At 37.5% G+C, this 19,644-nt stretch overlaps 1 protein-coding gene across 9 annotated transcripts in view; it reads left to right on the top strand.

Annotated features, from left to right (window-relative positions):
• CARMIL1 (capping protein regulator and myosin 1 linker 1) overlaps positions 1–19,644 on the top strand; it is a 344,161-nt gene that overhangs the window by 285,021 nt on the left and 39,496 nt on the right. The gene's annotated exons all lie outside the window — the stretch shown is intronic.

Here is a 19,644-nt window from a genome sequence, read left to right as displayed (position 1 = left end):
TTCATGCAGAGGAGCAGTTTGTCTGCTTATTGCTATTTCCTAGGAAAAGAATCTTAAAAGGCTTGAATTATTACCGAATGCATCTTTGTGAATCCTGTCTCCAATGACAAAATAGCAATTATTTTCCTTTAACAAATTCAGCTTCAAATTTCAATATATATATTTTAAGTTTTTTAATACAGACTAAAATTCAGCAAAAGTCTATTTGACTTGGTCAAAATAATATTGTTTAGAAGAAATTTAAACAGACAGCCTTATTCTCAAGTACCAACAGCTATTAACTGAACTAATCTATTCACAGTGTTGCCAAACACAGATTATTGAGTCAATATGTTTCATTTAAAATGGTTTACACTAATATTAATTATGTGCCAAGGGGTGTTCAAGTCATCATTATTAATTTTCTCTTATAATTTTATTCTGTAATGTCCTTTTCTTATTGATATTACTTTTGAAAGCAGAGTTAACTTTTTAACTAGTAGAAAGCAATTGATTAAAACGCCTTTATTTCCAAATTCTAAATTTCAAAACTATAGTACACTCTCTTGAGTCCAACTAAAATGGTTAATATGTGTTCCTCAAAGTTTGTGATAATATTTGTTTTTTTATTTTTTATTTTATTATTACTATTATTTCTTTCCTCAGAGATCCTTGTTCTGATGTAATAATATTTGTTACAGTCCTTTGTGGAAAAGCCAGGAACACATGTCCCATCCCTGAAGAGTTCATTGTTGCCTCAAGACCCAGAGTTAATCTTTTAATTTTTAACTTACATGAATACCACTATCAGAGGCCCTATTCCAGGGAGCTTCCAGAGATCTGACCCAGACATTTTTTTTTTTTTTTTTCTTTTTTGAGACGGAGTCTTGCTCTGTCACCCAGGCTAGAGTGCAGTGGCGTGATCTCAGCACTCCAGACTCCGCCTCCCAGGTTCAAGCGATTCTCCTGCCTCAGCCTCCCATGTAGCCGGGATTACAGGCACCCACTACTGTGCAAGGCTAATTTTTGTATCTTTTAGTAGAGATGGGATTTCACCATCTTGGCCAAGCTGGTCTCAAACTCCTGACCTCATGACCCACCTGCCTCGGCCTCCCAAAGTGCTGGGATTACAGGCATGAGCCACCACACCCGGCCAGACATCTTTTTTAAAGGATTAAAACAAAGCCTAAGGTACAGTGTTGACTGCCCTCACAGACCACCCGAGAGACAAAAGATTTCCCCCTTATTGCAGTTATTTCTAGAAAGAGATGAATCCTACACCTTTGCCCTGCAGGTGACAGAGCAGGCTTCACCCCCAGAGCCCTAAAGCTCCCAGTAGGAGCTAAACTCCTAAGATAGAAGTTAGGGCATACTAAATAAATCCCTCCACAAAATGACTTCAAATATGAGCCAATTGTGACTACTCGGGGTATTCCAAAACCAGCACCCAAATTGGGCATCTGACCTGTTGATTGGGAATGGTGATGCTTAGGAGCTTAATTTTGACATGTAATTATCATTATAAAAGGTAATTTTGTAATCGTAAACTAGACATGAACTATATTAAATGTCTCTAGTGACCTGCAGATTTATAAAGCAGAAACCATTCCATTGATTTGTTCTGTGTGTGTGTATGAATGATATAGGTAGGAGTATACTTCTCTTAAGGAGGAAAAATTTTAAATGAAGTCTAAATGAAATAAGTTATTTATAAGCAGTCACAGATTTAATGACTCCTGGGTGTAGTACAGTAGAGCCAATAGTAAGTGAAATAATTTCTCTAAACTCAGTCTCAGGTTTCCTCCCTTGGAAACCTTGTGCTTTTCAACATGCCATGATGACACTTGTGTCAACAACATTTCTCTTATGTCAGAAAAGCTTCAAATTATCACTGCTTTCCAGTTGGAATAAAAGATCAAATCCCTTTGGGATGAAAGGTTTCCTCTTTAATTTCTGGTTAAACAATTTTCAAATTGGAGAAAACAATGTTTTTAGATACTAAGGATGTATTTCTTGTCTGTATATATGTACGTGAGAGAACCTGCCCAAAGAGGAAGACAATGGGAAGTCCTTAAAGAGGACTTGTTTACCCAGGTGATGGGGTAAAAGAAACATCTGGAAGAAGGTGGCTGCTAGCTCTCAACACAGCCCAGAGGAGGAGGCAGTTGTACTTGATGTTGAAGTCTTAAGTAGCGATGAGCTATCAGAAGATCCCTTAAGCCAAGAATAGGCTAGACAGCCGTTCATTTTTTCAACAAATGCTTATTGTTCATCCATTGTATACCAGGTATTCTTGGCTTCTTGCTAGGAATGGAAGGTGAAAGAACCATTGTATCACCCACCAAGCTTGCTACATTGAGGGGCAGATGTGGCAAGGTAGTTTTGGTGGATCACAGAACCACCATCTGTGTAAATCCATCACTTGAATTTGCTTGGATGCTGGAAGCTATGAGTCTACCACTGAAATGAGGTCATCACGAAAGGCTTGAATTCATATAGGTTACATCTTTCAAGCTTTTGGTCACAACCCACTAGGGAGTCATGAAATCAGTATAATGGTTGCAACCAGGATTTTTAAAAAATGATCTAACATAAAGTATGAACATATTTTGTGTCATACTAAGTATCATAAGTAACATACAAAATGTAACCATAAGTATCATATTACACCAAATGTTTGTTTCAGTTATACATACATGGATATGTAAATTGGGGTGTGACATAATAACATATACGTCTTACAAATAGGTCACAGTCAAAAAAATTTGAGAAACTTTAGTCTATAATAACTCTCTCTACCCTGGTGTGTTTCAGCTTTCTCAAAATATTAGGCACACAGCAGCTCATGCATGATCTTATTATTTCTCCACTACACTGTTCAGGTCAGGAAAGGACCTGAGCAGAGACGCAGGAGTAGAAGAGGATTTGGTACCCTGGAGAGCCTCTTCTAAATAGGCTCATCATTTGTTTCATTGTTTTGCACTCCCATGGAATCACTTTTACTGAAGTGTGCTTTTGCCTTATGTTGTTGATCTTCATTGAAGACCACTTTAATAAATATCCCTATGAAATTCGTTACCATATATACTCTTTATACTGTCTGTACCACTATTACTGTCACTCTGTTTTATCTTAAAGTGCAATTGTTACAGCTAAATCCAGGTGAGATTGCAGGCAAGGGTAGTAGACGTTCTGAGTAGTTTACCTTCTGTCTTACGGACACGATGGATTGTGCCGTGTGTCTCGCTTGGGTATTGTTAATTGAGAGGCTCAGAACTGAATGTGCATTTGACCTATAAAAAGTGTGCAGTGCCTGAAGAAGTATAGTTTGTTGTATTAAGCTGTAATTCTGGCTCCATTTTTTTCTTCATTGTCTTGATTTACTCATTAAAAAAAATATTGCTGTTACATATGGGCCTCAGCTCATTTTCAGACTGAAGTGGTTATACATTAGTAAAGTGAAAAATTAGATATGGTGGGCAAGTGCTCTGATAGAGGTAGGCAGGTTGCTATGGAAGCACAGAGAATTGGTGTCCAGCCCAGCCTAGGGGAAGGGTGTTGTTAAGGAAGGCTTCCTGGAGGAAGATTCTGTGCATCATGCCTGGCACATACCAGGCCCTCAGTAGCTGTTGATACAATGAGAGATGGCATGAGAAAGAGAAGTTCGCTGGAAGGAAAATAAGTAAGTAAATTTAGTAGGGAGAGTGGCACATATAGAACTCTGGAGTGAAGATAGAGCAATGCAATTTGAGGAACTAGTATAGTATTATGATATAATAGGAATAAAGGATAGGAGAGGGGATTAGATGGGGAGGCTGGAAGGGAAGGCATGAGCCTTATCACCAGAACCTTGTAGATCTCACTTAAGGGTTTGTTTGTTATTTATTTGTTTATTTTTAAGGCAGCAAGCAGCCACCAAAGGTGAGGAAGCTGTAAGATGGGCTAGGTTTTTGCAGAAACAGTGGTGACTTCTGTTTTGTTCATCGAGATTGAGGTACTCACAAGGCCCTGGTTGAAGTGTCCAGAAGTAGCTCTGGGGCTCAGTAGTCAAGTCTGAATAAGGAGTCAGCCATGCCCAAGTAAAGCCACAGTACAGATGCGCTCACCAGCCTTCCCTGAAGTGATCATTGCCTCTTCAGCTCTGTCAGCAGTGTTCTTTTTCCACATTCATGAAATTTATCTCAGTTTACCTTCAGCGGCCAGGTACGGTGGCTCACGCCTGTAATCCCAGCACTTTGGGAGGCCAAGGCGGGCAGATCATGAGGTCAGGAGATTGAGACCATCCTAGCCAACATGATGAAAACCCCGTCTCTACAAAAAATACAAAAATTAGCTGGGCATGATGGCACATGCCTGTAATCCCAGCTGCTCAGGAGGCTGAGGCAGGAGAATTGCTTGAACCCAGGAGTCGGAGGTTGCAGTGAGCCGAGATCATGTTACTGCGCTCTGGCCTGGTGACAGAGCGAGACTCCATCACAAAAAAATTAAAAATAAAAATTTACCTTCAGCTACAGGTACATATATTCAACTTCCTACTTGACATCTTCAATTAGCTGTTCAAAAAGTGTCTCATATATAGTATGTCCCAAATAGAATCATTGCGTTCCCGCCTTCCCTTCCTAAGGCTTCACCGTCAGCTTTATGACTTTCTATTTCTACCCATTTGTTCCCAACTCTACCTGTCAGTCTCAGTATCTCTCTTGTTCTTTCACTGTCCAAATCTGTCTTCCCTCCCTCATCCAAGATATGTTGGTTTTTGTCTGGACTCTTGAAACAGGCTTGTACCTCACACGCCTACCTTCACTATTGATTCTGCAGTCAATCTATCCTCTATTCAGTATCCAGAAGAGTTTTCTAAATGGAAATCAGATCGGTATCTAAGGTGTCAAATCCTCTGATAGCTTCACATTGTACGCAGAATAAGCCTCCTGGTCCATAAGGTCCTACATGGTCTGCCTTCTGTCTCTGTCTCCTAATGTTACTCTAGTCTCTCCTTTGTTCACTTCCCTCCAGCCACTGATGGTTTTCTTGCTTTTCCCTAGAACTTGTCCAGGCTCCCATCTCAGCTCTTGTTCCTTCACCTTGGAATATTCTCTACCAACTTGTACCATGGCTGTCTTCTCACTGTTTAGGTCACAATTCCAGTGTTTCTTTCTCAGAAGTTGTCCTTGATCCTCTGAGCCAAAGAAGCCTTCCAGTCACCTTGCGTATTATATTATCTTAGCACTTATCAGAACTTGAAGTGATCTTACTCGTGAAGGTATAAGCTTCTGGCGGGCCAGGACTTTGTGCTGTTGACCACATATCCCCAGTATCTAGAGCAGTGCCTGGCACAAAATTGTTCAGTAAAGTTCGTTTCTCTCCTCCTGGCTTTGAATTGTAATTACTTGCATGAGTTTTCTTTGCATGCTTCTTGAAAGAACTGGAGTTACATGTTATTGATTTCTTTTTTTTTCTTTTTTTTTTTTTTTTTGAGATGGAGTCTCGCTCTGTCGCCCAGGCTGGAGTGCAGTGGCCAGATCTCAGCTCACTGCAAGCTCCGCCTCCCGGGTTTACGCCATTCTCCGGCCTCAGCCTCCCGAGTAGCCGGGACTACAGGAGCCCGCCACCGCACCCGGCTAGTTTTTTTGTATTTTTTAGTAGAGACGGGGTTTCACCATGTTAGGCAGGATGGTCTCGATCTCCTGACCTCATGATCTGCCGGTCTCGGCCTCCCAAAGTGCAGGGATTACAGGCTTGAGCCACCGCGCCCGGCCATGTTACTGATTTCTATATAGCTAATGCCATCAATAATTATCAGTAGTAGCAGATTAATCTGGGAGCTATAGAAAATAATTCTTGCATGGAAAAGTTATCTTTAAACTGATGTGGTTCAATTAATGAGAAGATTATAGATTACCAAGCTGTCAGCAAGTTGCTTAGGAGAAAGAGATTAAAACCACCCACCCACTGTAACCAGTGCTTTGTCATAGCAGCCAGGTGTGGTAGCTATTTTAACCCATTTTTCAGATGAGACTCATAGAAGTCAGAGATGTTAACACACCTTCCCCCATCGCATTGCAATAAGGAGTAGCTGCAGCTGAGAGCCCAACTCCACACGATCTGACTCTCAAACACATTCTCTGTATGCAGAACTCATGGTCTTCAGGCTGGCCTGAATCACAGGAACAAAGACCCAGGGGAGGTTTGTGGTGGGAAAGAGCCTTTGCACTGAGGGCTTACACTGAGTGTTCAGCGGGTAGTATCTTTACTCCCACAGGCCAATTATTTCTTTATAGAGGTTTATTGTTATTCTCCGTGGAACTGGGGAAGATACTAACATATGGTAGCAAATCCATACCTCCTCCAATTACGGGGCAAGCAATGGTGTGGATTGTAGATGCCTGAACTGATGGAAACAGCAGAAAGATCCGGGGTAGAGGACTGTGCTTCTGGAAGCTGCCCATACGTATAATAACACATGTGATCCTTCCAAATTCAGCCCTTGTGGTTAAATCAGGCTGCACTTCTTCCCCTAACTTTGAATTTGATAGTTTTCCTTCTTGCCTGATAGAATCTTAGGTTTAACCAAATGTTCCCTGAGATTAAAGACTTTCTGAGGAGGGAACAAGTAGGGTGGATTTACTTGGGCTGAAATTTGGGAATGACAAAAAGAAGTGGCCTAAATGTGGGTGGAGGGAGAAAGATAACTAGTGTATGACTCCACTCCACATTATGCTTTTGACCATTTAAGATTAGGTCACAGTAGATAAATTAAGTGATTCTGTCTAAATTTCTAATTATACTGTTATGGTTTAGAAACATCAATTAAAGTTGGGATGAGTTAAGCTTCATTCTTCAGCTCACATGTAGACATTCAGAGAGTGAAGTGGGCCTGTCAAATTCTCAGTTTCTCTAAATGTGCCTCAGAGGAAACCTGTCACTACTGGAATTTATATTTAAGATTTCTCCCATCTCTCAGGGCCGAGGTCAAACCTCTATCACAAGCCTACCCCTTAAAAAAAAATCAAAATATAAAATAAATGGTTTTTAGCTTTGGCCTTTAATGTATGTGCTGAAGAAAATCACATTGACTTTCATTCTGAAAAATCACACTTGGAAACTAGACCAAAAAAATTACTTCCATGCTCCAAATATAACTGCAAGGGATTTCTTTTATAAATTCTTGTCTAGATTATATAGCCTTATATAAATGTGTTTCTTGGATTTATATGTGTTTCTGACTTCTTTGAGAAACTATTTTAGGTAGCAGATTTAATAATTAATGGAAATTAAAAAGATAAAGTGGGGTGAACAGAGTTTTAAGAGGAAAGAAAACCTGAGGGAGTTCTAATACAGCAATCTTAAGGATCCATTCCCAGCCTAGGACCACATGGTGCTCTCTTCTGCTTGCTGGCTAAGGGTGGAGACTTAACCTGGAAACTAGTGCTGCAAGTTTTAGATCTAGCATTTGATTATCCAAATTGGGGTATGTGATCATTTCTCTTGTCCAGACAGAAGACGTTCTAGCCAGAGCCAAGCTGTTGGGTGGGTACCTGCAAATCGAGACAGGGTTTTTCTTTGAAAGCAGCTTCAAATCCACTTCAGCCCTTGAGCCGTGTACTCAATGGAAATCCCCAAATGCCAAACTCAATTCAACAATTCCAAAGTGACTTTTTTTCTGAAAAAGATTTCAGAGCATTCTTTATCATGTCCATCAAAACCTTAGTGATGCTTCTGGTTGTGCACTGTGTGGCCTCTTTCCCTGTAGGTAACTGAATGAATTGGCCACCTGTTTGTGGTTATTTGATGTTGAAACTTTAAAAGTTGGAGAATGTCAATGGAAGAGTCATATGGGGTTTGTTCCACTTAACATTAAATCAAACAACAGCTAAGAGATTGCCCTCATTATACTCCGAAAGCCAGTTTTGTTTTGTTAGAAAATAATGCCCTAGTGGCATATAAGTCATATGTTTGATAGAAAATGTACCCAACTTTTCATTATACCTTGGCTGTAAATCGATAATTCATTTTAAAACGAGATCAAAGCCACCAAAGATCAAAAGCAGCAAAAAACATTGCTTATTGTTTTTGACAGATGTTCTCATAGGTAGAATAGAGTGTATGAATGGTGATCTGAAGTTATGGAAAAATAGCTATCAAAATAATTGATCTGTAATTTAGAGAGGGATATCTTGAGAATTCACTCTTTTGAGAATCTCTCTTTAGAATTCATTTAGTAGGGATGTTGATTAAAAGGAGTTAAACTGAGCATGATGAAAATCTTGGTTTCCAAGCTGGAGCAGGTTTCAGAGTTTTGGTGGTAAGCCATCTTTCCCTGAAGCTCTGTTTGAGGTTGAAGAGTTGGGATTTGAGGACCTAATTTCAGTAAAGCTTGGGGAACGACTTGCTCTGTGTTAAAAAGTATGGGAACCAGATCTTCTGATTACTGATTGATTACCACAGCTCTGTAACTAGGATCCTAAATTTAAATTTATAAATTTATTAGTTTTTATTATTTTATTATTTTTATTTTTAATTTAATATTTTATTCAATTTAGGATAATTTAATTTATTATTTTTTATTTAATTTTTATTATTTATTAATTTATTAATTTTTGTCATTATTATAAAGCTGATATTCCATGAAGGGAGCAAATGTGTTACCTGAAGAATTTAGGCTAATTTTGATTATTCATCTTGATGTCACTGAACTATGATGTCCATTCTAAACAAGAGTATTTAAATCTTCTCCTAAATTCCTAATTTTTGCCTTCCATTTTAACATGGATTTTCCAAGATTGCAACTTAAAATATCTCAAGTTTAATACTCAGTGGGGTTCCCGCTTCGTTTCAATGTTTTCACAATAAAGAAAATATTAAAATGCTATTCAGGTTTTTATGACCATTGGATTAACATCATGCTTAATAGTGCAACAAAGTAATTAAAGAATTTTCCCACTTTTTAAAAAATTATAATGCTACAGGGACATATACCTGATCTTGTAGTAATAAACATCATGTTTCTGTGCCCAGCAGGAGTCACACACATTGTGGTGGCAAGATATTTGCTTGGAATCAGTGCCAGAGAATTCTGTTTTTGGATTTCTCTTAAGAAAAATGTATTAAATTTTATTTGCTTTTTAAGGAGAATATTCAAACATGAATTTTCACTTTTGCATCAGTTGCAAGATGAGTTACAAGGAATAAAAAGTGAGGTATTTCCTGTTTCCTGGAGAAAACGTGACAAAGTTAGGAAGATAAATATTTTTGTTGTATCAAAAAATTGTGCAGATCTGGAAAATAAGGAAACAAACCATTTTAATTTCAAAATAGTTCTCTACCATGATCTTTACAATAGTCTCTCATCAGTGCTATTCCCTAAATGTTTTTGTTTTAACATCATGATGCCAGTTTAACTTTTATGTGAAATGAGACTCTGGATATAAAAGTTAATGAGTGTAACATGAATAGCTGGATTTAATGTTGTGTTTAGTAGGAAATGTGACACATCACTAAATCTCTACATATCATTCCTCCTTTTGTCCATCGATTTATTGCAGCTTTCTCAGAGTTATGACTTCCCTATACCTTTTCTTTCTAGGCTTGCAAAGGAAGACTTTATGCTGTCCAACAATTGTCTTAGAATTAGGTATCTCTTTTTCTCAGTGAGATTTACACCATCTCAGACTTTTTTAACTGGAAGTGCACAAAAATTACTTTTTTTAAAACTACAAATGTGATAATACTGTTTGGCTAGATATTGAGGGTAAAAGTCAATTAAAAATTACTGAGTTTTCTCCTTGAGCTGAAAAGCTAGTAGTAAGTATTTAGTTTTTATAATCTAGTTCATTAAACAGGGAAGGTAGGTCTAGGATATTTTGTATCAAAAAGCAATGATTAGCTCTAAATTCAATGGGATCATTTCAAAGCTCAGAAAATCCAGTTGAAAGGACTTCACTGAGACATTCTGAGCACCAAAAAGAATAATGAATAGTAGTTTAAGATACATTGAAGTAATAGAGATCCATGCATTCATAGTAATACTCAGAAAACATCGAAATGCCAGTACAGAGGATTTTAAGAGAGGAAATGTTTCTCTTTTCAGAGGAATGGCAACTAATAAATATAAGAATAATGAAAGAAGTAGAAAGTTATAATTTTGCAGTTCCAATCATATCTATTAATTCAGGCAAGGATTACCAATAGTTGCTTTAAAATCCAGATGGACTAAACGTATCACCTCATAGAGTTACTATTAATTACCAAGGGAATGAGTACTTTACAATGGAGCGCAGCTAGAGAGTCCCCATGCTAATCAAGGGATCAAGGTCAGTCTTACCAGTATTGGAACAACCTGACATATATGCCAATCACTGTGATTCATTCAGTAGTTCACAGCGTCCCCTATGTGGTATTAATGCTAAAAATGTTTCATTGAATCTAATTATGAGGAAACCATCAGACAAATATAGAGTGTGAGGCAGTCTATAAAACAATTGGCCTGGATTCATGGAGAAAGTCAGTATTATGAAAAAGAAAGGTGGGGATGGGAGTGGGGAGGGAGGATGTGCTAGATGAAAGAGCCTGAAGAGACATTACCCTATATAATGAGTATATTCTCTATTAAGATCCCAAAATGGAAGGGGATGTTTTAAGGCACCTGAGGGACAGTTGGGGGAATTTGAATATGGACTATAGTGTGTACGTTAGATATTATGCAATTGCTGTTAATTTTCTTAGATGTTGATAATAATGTATGGTTATATAGGAAAATATAATTCTTAGGATATTCATGCAGAAGTATTTAAGGGAGAAATGTCAAGATGTCAACAACCTTTAAATGGTTCAGAATTTTTTTTCTGTGTTTGTGTTAGAGAGAGAGATGAGAATGAAGGAAATAAAGTAATTTTATGTGACAAAATGTTAACAATTGCTGAATCTAAGTGAAGAGTATACTTGTATTTATTAGACTATCCTTGTCCTTTTAATTTGCTAAATTTGAATATGTTAAAAATAAATAGTTGGGGAAAAAGAGTGGGTGTGTGTATTTGAAAAGTGTATTGTTAGGGCCGGGCGCGGTGGCTCAAGCCTGTAATCCCAGCACTTTGGGAGGCCGAGACGGGCGGATCACAAGGTCAGGAGATCGAGACCATCCTGGCTAACACAGTGAAACCCCGTCTCTACTAAAAATACAAAAAAAACTTAGCCGGGCGAGGTGGCAGGCGCCTGTAGTCCCAGCTACTCGGGAGGCTGAGGCAGGAGAATGGCGTGAACCCGGGAGGCGGAGCTTGCAGTGAGCTGAGATCCGGCCACTGCACTCCAGCCTGGGTGACAGAGCGAGACTCCGTCTCAAAAAAAAAAAAAAAAAGAAAAAAAGAAAAGTGTATTGTTTAGGGAGGTGGACATCATGGCCGGGCGCAGTGGCTCATGCCTGTAATCCCAGCACTTTAGGGGTCCAAGGCAGGAGGATCGCTTGAACTCAGGAATTGGAGACCAGCCTGGGTAACAAGGCAAAACCCCGTCTCTAAAATACAAAGATTAGCTGGGCATGGTGGTACGTACCTGTAGTGCCAGCTACTCAGGAGGCTGGGGTGGGCAGATGGCTTAAGCCCAGGAGGCAGAGGTTGGACAGTGAGCCGAGATTGAGCCACTGCACTCCAGTCTAGGTGATAGAGCCAGACCTTGTCTCAAAATTAAAAAATAAAAAAATAAAGAGGTGGACATCAATACATGAACCACTAGGGTCCATGAGGAAGTTTTTGTCCGTGTAACAAGAAATAGAAAAAATACGCCAGATTTTTCATGAAAATAAATGTCTGTAAAGGACTATTCTTTATAATAAACATGTCCTTACTATTTTATCTTTGTGCCTAGATGCCCTTTTTGGTAACAATGTTTAGTACTGGTAATATTTTGTTTTTAAACAAGTCTATAGAACTTGCATGTGGGGAGCACACTGGATTAAAGCAGTGTTCAGTTCATTCATTCAAACACACACTTCTTGAAGGCCCATTATATGCCAAGTCCTCTATGGGCTCTGGGGATCTAGACGTGAACAAGACAGAATCCTGGCTTGTGTTTTTCACCCAAGAGATGTTCATTTTGTCTTCCCCAGGGATGACCAGGGGGAGCAGGAAGAGGATCCTGGGCACCTAAAGGAAATCCTTTGAGTCATTCTCTAGGCATTCCCCTGTGTCACCTAAATTAGTCCCATTTATCTATCATGTGTTTTTGACACACTGCTTAAGATGTTTCAAAAAGTGTTCTGCTGTATATTACATGAAAACCATTTTCATTTAAAATGAAAAAGAATTACTTTTGTGAAAGGATGCTGTAGTACATTTGTTGGCCATTAGATAAAAAGAATGTATCTCTGCCTGCACGCCTCCGGTTTCTATTCTAAACTCATTTTTTAAAGTGAATGTACTTGATGAGGTGACTCTGTAGTTGAAATTCTTGTAGGTTTTCTGCTTTTTCTTCCCCTGCAGACTGAGGGAGGACTGATGAGACAGTGGCCAAAAGACACCTCTGCCAGTTTTTTGCCAGCAATAAGAAAATGGAGGGTTTACCTCTAAGCAAAAAAAAAAAAGTATAATAATAATAATAATAATCCTTTTTTTTGCGTATTTCTTTTTTACTTAGAGGTAAACCCTTCATTTCCTTATTTTTCTAACTAACTGGCTTTTTCCCACTTCACCTAGTCTGTCCAGTTCTGACCATCATGTGTCCATCTCAGTTATGTATTAAAAGGAGGTGCTGAAATGACTGGCAAAACATTTGTGTATTTCTGATAGAGTGAATTATATTAAGGTTAATATTAATTTTTTAAAAAAATTCCTTACATGTGAGGTTCATGATAAAGAACATGAAGAAGGAGGATGTGGCACTGGAATTTTTATTTAATTCGAGTTCTTGGTCTCTGGAAAACAGTAGTTCCTGAATGTCAGGAAGCCAGCCACTTTTTAACACTTCCACAGAATAGCACTAATGCTTATCAAACACTTACACATACAGTAGAACTCCGAGTTACTTTAAGAAACTTTAAAGTTTCTTTCCCTGTGTTATAGTTGATCACTTTCCACCCCCAAGCTATTATGATCTGGTTGGTGTTTTTGTCATTGTTACCCATCAGGAGGTAGCAAAGGTGGTGAAAGTCTATGGTCATTCAGACAAGGCTCCTATTAGAGTGTCTGCAGAGTAGTGTAAGTCCAGATAATCGGTCAATGCTATGACCAGAGTGATTTCTTTAAGTATTCCTAAATAAACTTTTTGGGGCATTCCTAAGAAATTACAAAAATTACTCACAAATGCCAAATACCTGTGTTCCTACCACCCTGAAGAGCCACCTGTTAACATGTTAGAATGTTTGTTTTGCCAATGTACACTGGAACACACACACTAGGAGTGCAAGAGCTCATCTGTCTTATTCACTGCTAGACCCACCCCTTTCTCCAAGAATGCCTGATGCACAGTAGGTGCTCAGTAGCATTTGTTGAATCTTGAATAATACAGGGCATCAAAGATAATGTAATAGCATCATTTGACCACTACTAACAGTCTCACACTTCTTCCCCTTTCTCCAGAGGCACTCTCATGAGTTCAGTTGGACACTTCCTGTTTTTTGTGTTCAAACATACATGTATTCATGAACAGTGTATAGTATTGTTTTGCATGTTTTACAGTCTACATAAATGGCGTTGTACCACTTGTATCTTTTTTGAAACTTGCTTTTTTCACTCAATATTATATTTTGAGAGTTGTTCATGTTGCTACATGTAGCGTTTATTTTTCCTTTTAACTGATGTTTCTTCATTTAAAATACTTCATTTTAGTTATTCATTCTTCTACTGATTGGCTTTTCGATTGTTCTGACTTTTTTGCTGTTATAAATCTGCTTCTTATTAATGGTCCCCCTCCTTTCTTCTCTCTCTTTGGGAATAGAAGCATTTTAAAAATGATAATATTAATCTCTCATAATCACAGCCAATTATTGAAGCACTGAGAGGTCACTGATTGGCACTGTTTGCCAGACACTGTGCCAAGCGCTTTGTATTTATTAGCTTATTTAATCTTCACAATTTATTTTACAAACTAGAAAACTGGAAGCTGACTTTGCAAAAACATTGGTCAAAGTCCCATAACCCAGGAAGTGGCAGGTTCAGGATTCAAGCCCAGTTCTTGGATGCCGAAGCCATGAGCATGAGACATACTCCTTCCCTCGTCCTGATGGAGGGATGTTGAAGTCAGTGTGGCCTAAATGAGTTCCAAAAAGTGGACAAGAGTAGCGCGATGAACTAACGATCTTCCTTCTGTCAAAAAGTTGAAATGTCTGTTGCCATGCTTTCCATCTTCATGGGAGCATGTTTTGCTTGCCTGTCATTTTAGGAGTTGAATCAATTGAAAGATTCCTCACTATCACTTACAATGATCTTTAGGTAGATAATTGGGACAGACTACTTGTCTTGTTGAATTAATCTTTCACAAGGAAAAGGAAAGTAAAAAGTCATCTGTGGGACTTAACCATCAACTGTAACTCTTATGTATGTGTTCACAGTCATACCTTTAAGAATGCTTCTGAGGGCTATGTGTTGGGAAAGGGCAAGAGTCTTTGTTTTGGGCAATTCTGGAAAATATATTTGAAAATATATTTTTACTTTTTCTCCTTTCATCCAGCAAGGATGTTTTCATGCTAATTTAATGGGTCATAGAATGAGTTACATTTGAAGTAAATTGCCTAATCAAGTATGAAATCAGAAATGTGAAGAACAAGAATTTTTCAGGACTTTACCAGTGGAAGCCTTTCTGATAAGCACGTAATACTGGTGCCAGTGATGGTGATGGTTATAGGGAATGCTTTTTACTTATGTACTGCCTTTACTTTAAAGAGACACAAATCATTTACATTCACAAATTGAGGAGCCCTGTATTTCTATCCCATTTTATATTGAAAACAATTGACGTGAGAAAAATAAAGAACTTGGAAAAAAGAAAGCCCCAGCTCCAGGTGGAAGGAGTAGGTGGCCTTCCTCAGGAGGTTTGGAAAGGATGCCTCAACCCCTGACACTTTGATTTCACGAAGACTAACATTCTATAACTGGACTTCTTTTTTGTTTTTAAAAATTCTTTTATAAATGTTCAGAATAAGAAGAGGATGCCCTAACAAAATTTAATGATGACCAATGGAGTTTTAAAAATTATTTAGAGATTTTTTTTTCATCTAAGGAGAGGGAAAGAAAATAAAGAAAAAACTTCCTTAGAGATATAATGTAAAATGTAAGGTGACCGAAGTTCCCACTAAGGTATAAGGTATCATCAATATTGAATTACACTGTAGGTAGGTAACTTGTGCTGAATCCTGGCATCAGATCTTTCCCTGAAAAGTTTTAATGACTAAAGAGGCAAAAGAATTCAAAGATACTGCTCCTAAAATGCAGTGTGAGCACAGAATAATGTAAATGGCCCCAGAAGAGACTCTTGTACATGCCTGCAGATACACTGTCCCCACTTAGTTCTTGAGACTGGTCCTATGGTCCAGGAGCCAGGACTTGCATGGGGTTCTTTAATAACCATCCTCTGCTTTGTCCATTATGTGCTTTGGAGCTAATAAAGCCACTATCCCCCAAATGAGGTTAATGCCTTGTGGGGTAGGTAAATATCACTTTGACACATTTAGCGAGAGAAATAATATCTGTAGGTTAGGCGTTTCTGAAATTTTTCAAGCTGTAATTGTGCTTCTGCTTATAAAAAGCCAGTTTGGATGTCTTAAGCCATTAATATGTTGGCCTCATTCCTGCCTCATTCCTTTGCTATGAAGGCTTTTTATGTGTTTTAGCTTTTCTGTTTCTTTGTTTGTGAATGGTATCCCTCTCCCTCCCCTTTTCTAGTAATGCTGTTGCTTTATCTCTTTTCCATTCATATTTTTTTCTTTCTTTTTGCTGCATGGAGACTCTCTGCTGTACAAGTGTAAGTATTTTTTGGTGGCTTTGCGGTTTCTGGCTCTACTACTTTATATTCTTGTGCTCCATTTGCTTCTGTGCTGCCTGGCTGGTCTCCCAGGAGACTGTAGTGTCGTCGTCCATCTGCAGATCCTGAATGAAATAGGCAACAATTTAGAGACAAGATTGGATTTTACAAGATGGTTCAGCTAGCAAAACAGGCGATGAATTTAAAATATCTCCAGCCATGTGTCTGAAAGCAAGCAGAGTGTTGATGAAGAGGATACAAACATTCAAGAGGAGACAAGTGCTTATTCCACTCATGTAATAATAATAATAATAATAACATTACTTTTAAGGTTTTTTCCTGATTCTTGTCATATTACTTGTTTTGGGCCCAGGGTTGTAGAAAATCGATGTTATAATTTGCTTCTTATATTAGAAGAACTTTCCTACTCTTCTTCTCAACTGGTATTGTTATGATTTTTTTTTCTTTCTACAGTCTTGGTGGTGAGGGGGAAGTAATTATGGATTCTTGAGCTTGGAATGAGAGTGTTATTTATTATTTTTTGAGCAAATGGTGACAAAAACAAAGCATCTCTTTATATTTTTATAGTGACATAAGCAATCTGACTGTCATTTTTAAAAAAAGCGTGTCTAGGAATTACATGTTAAAAGTGGGTTTGACAGGAAGAAAAAGGTTATGTTATTTGTAAGGTTCCAAGATTAGTCTTTAACTTGTAGTAAAAGTAGACATATCTCAATTGAGCTATGTGCAGAATAGTTTAAAATTTATTATAAAAATTTGATCAAATGAGTACAATTTCAGAGTAATGTAGACATTGATGCTTTTGGATTCTCAGAAAATAGAGTTATGGCCTTTTTGTTCACAGTGTCTGCCACAGTGAGGATTTATTGATGATTTGTGATGTTAGGACAAGAAAGAAGTCTGTGTTTAAGATTTTCCTGCTAAAATTACATTTAAAATAAGGGTTTAACACATTTTTCCTCATATTTCTTTAGGATATGGGTATTGAAAATTATACCTTATTGCTTACAAGATTCATTTTTTAAGATAAGTTAATTTTGTCTAGGCCTCAAGTTGACAGTGTTAACCATTGATTGATGAGAGGTCCGTTTGCAGTATGTACCTCTTCTTTTTCAAATGTTGACCCCTTTCATCTGATGAACAGTTTGTGATTTCTCTGACTCAGAAAATACTTAGGCATTAACAGATGTCAGGGAAAGGTCAATAAGGACTAAGAAACAGTTTGAAAAAATTGACCTTTCATTTTGGTACCAAAAGGGAAGAGAGCTAACCGTGTTAAAGAAGATGGTAAAGTCAGATTGTTTTCTTTTTCTGGGATGTAATTCAACAACCCAACAGTTGTGGAGAGGAGGAGGAAGGAGTTCAAATAAACCAAATTTCTAGACAAACATTAAATATTTGCTCCTAAATATACCCTTAGGTGGATAATTATAGTACGTTTTTATATTTCCTCTTGCTTTAGGTTTATATGTAATGGCATTGTAGGAATAAGCCAATAAGATTAAGGAAGTCCACATTTTCTGTAAAACTAAGGAAGAATTACTTCCAAAGAAAAGCAATAAAAATGTGAGAGAAATGAGATTGATTTTTTTTCTCTGTTGTCACACTTAAATCCCATGAGGGAAAGATATAGAAGCTGGGTTACCTTCTTAATACCAATTGTAGAAACTAGCCTGATTACAAATTCTATTTTAACAAAAGACCATTGACTCTGTGCCAGAACTTCAGAACTAAAAGATATGATGGGTATAGTTTTATGGGAAATGTAATTAGAAGTTACTTACCCTTGTAAAAAGCACACAAAGTAAAGGAAAGCAAGTGAAATACATTAGAAGTGAGTTTTTCTGATATTCAAGCTTTCTATATTGGGCTTTAAAGCATTGGAAAACAATACCAAGAGGAGAAAACTAGCTCCCCTTTGAGTGATATCAACCGTCAAATTATCCTGATGATTTTGTGTGTTTCTTAATTATGTCTATGAAATGAAATTAAGCTGAATAGCCTGTTCACAGATGGACATGAGTTTGTAAATGTGATTCTTTCTGTACATATTATGTATTATGTCATTTATTTTATATATAGTACATATTTTTATGTTTAAAATTATAATATATTTGCAATATAATTTTTATGTTTTACATGTATTTGGTATCATAAAGGCTTTCATGATATGGAAACTTAAACTAGACTATTTTTGCTCATGAATACACTTTCTGTAAAATCTAATCAAGAGTCAGGGAAATAAAAAAAGACATCTTCAGTCCATGCATTTTTAAACATCTTTCCTCTTTATTTGTGACAATCTAAATGAAATTGGCTAAAAAATATATCTGGAGCTACTTCTTGATTATTTTACCTACCACGGTTGTGCATAAGATGGATAGAATACTGAAGAACTTGTTGCAACCAAACACAGCATATGTTTTGATAGCTTGTATCTCCTGAGAATTATTTTCAGAGATTTCACTTGTGAATAGACCAGGCAGGCCACTAACTTCTTCAGCCAACTGCATGGCTAACTTTGGGGAGAACTGCCTTAAACTGGATTCCTTTCCATTTGCATTGGGTTAGCTGAGTTTTTATTGAACCCGCAAAGCCTGTTACTTTATAAATAGCTTTTTCTCAGATTGTCTGCCTTTAATGAAACCTAAAAAAAGTCAAATCAGCAAGTTTCATTTTGTATTTTAGGAAAACAAGTCTGAATTTCAATACAATTGCTAATCATTTTTTTCTCTCCCTTTTCTCTCGACAATACATAATAGCAAAACGATATTATTATTAAAACTGACATAATTGTCAAAACTATAGATTTGTTTGCTTTAAATATCAGTATCAGCCAGTTTCTCCTTGGAGCTAAAGAATGTTTTTCCATCATGTAGATTTTTTTTTTTTGAGGAAGCATTAGATGAAAACCTATTGAATGAAATGAAAGTATGCAAACTAAGTTCTTTCAGTTACGTTACCTCCTAGTTTATACACATACCAATTTCCTGATATCAAACCAGTGAAAACATCCCTAACATCCATTCATCTGTGTGTGGGTCATGAATTATGTGGCAGGAAGGATGCTGGCCTGACCCTCCTCACTGGGTTCTGTCCATGGCTCTGCTCCTTCTGACAACATGAATGTTAGCCTTTTTCACCTCTGTAACTCGATTTCATCCTTGGAGTTGATTTCTGTAGGTGATGGCAAAGCTTCCCTCCATCTTTGACATTTGTGTGATCCTATTGAGGGAGAAGATAGTGCCTTTCTGAGGGTTGGCTTTGCACCATAAACAGTTGACACCAGTACTAGCAAAGTGCTCTTCAGTTTCAGCCCTTGATTTGAGTTTGGGTTTCATTTTTTAGAGGATTGACAGGATCAAAGACATTTCACTGAGAAGTGCCAACAGATACAAATTTTTGAATCCTAGCACCTTTTCCTGGTCTTTGCCCATGATGTAAAGATCAAAATCTTGGGGGCAAGATGTGAAACGAGAGAGTGAAACTGCTTAAATCATTGACGTGACACAGAAAGAGGTCAGGGTTGCTTACACTGATGTTACTGTGAGAGTGATCAGTGAATAGTAGTGTTTTCAGTTTTTCGTGACTGATTTTTACAGTCTTTGATTTTTATTTTTGTATCCATTTTAACATCCTCTTATACAGCTTGTAATTAAATTCATTCATTGTTCTTTTCAGCTATGTAAGTGGAATTCA

This window comes from Macaca mulatta, chromosome 4 (assembly GCF_049350105.2).
Source record: "Macaca mulatta isolate MMU2019108-1 chromosome 4, T2T-MMU8v2.0, whole genome shotgun sequence".
NCBI classification, from domain to species: Eukaryota; Metazoa; Chordata; class Mammalia; order Primates; family Cercopithecidae; genus Macaca; species Macaca mulatta.
Note: the sequence above shows the minus strand (reverse complement) of the source record. Positions and strands in the feature narration are given on the sequence as shown.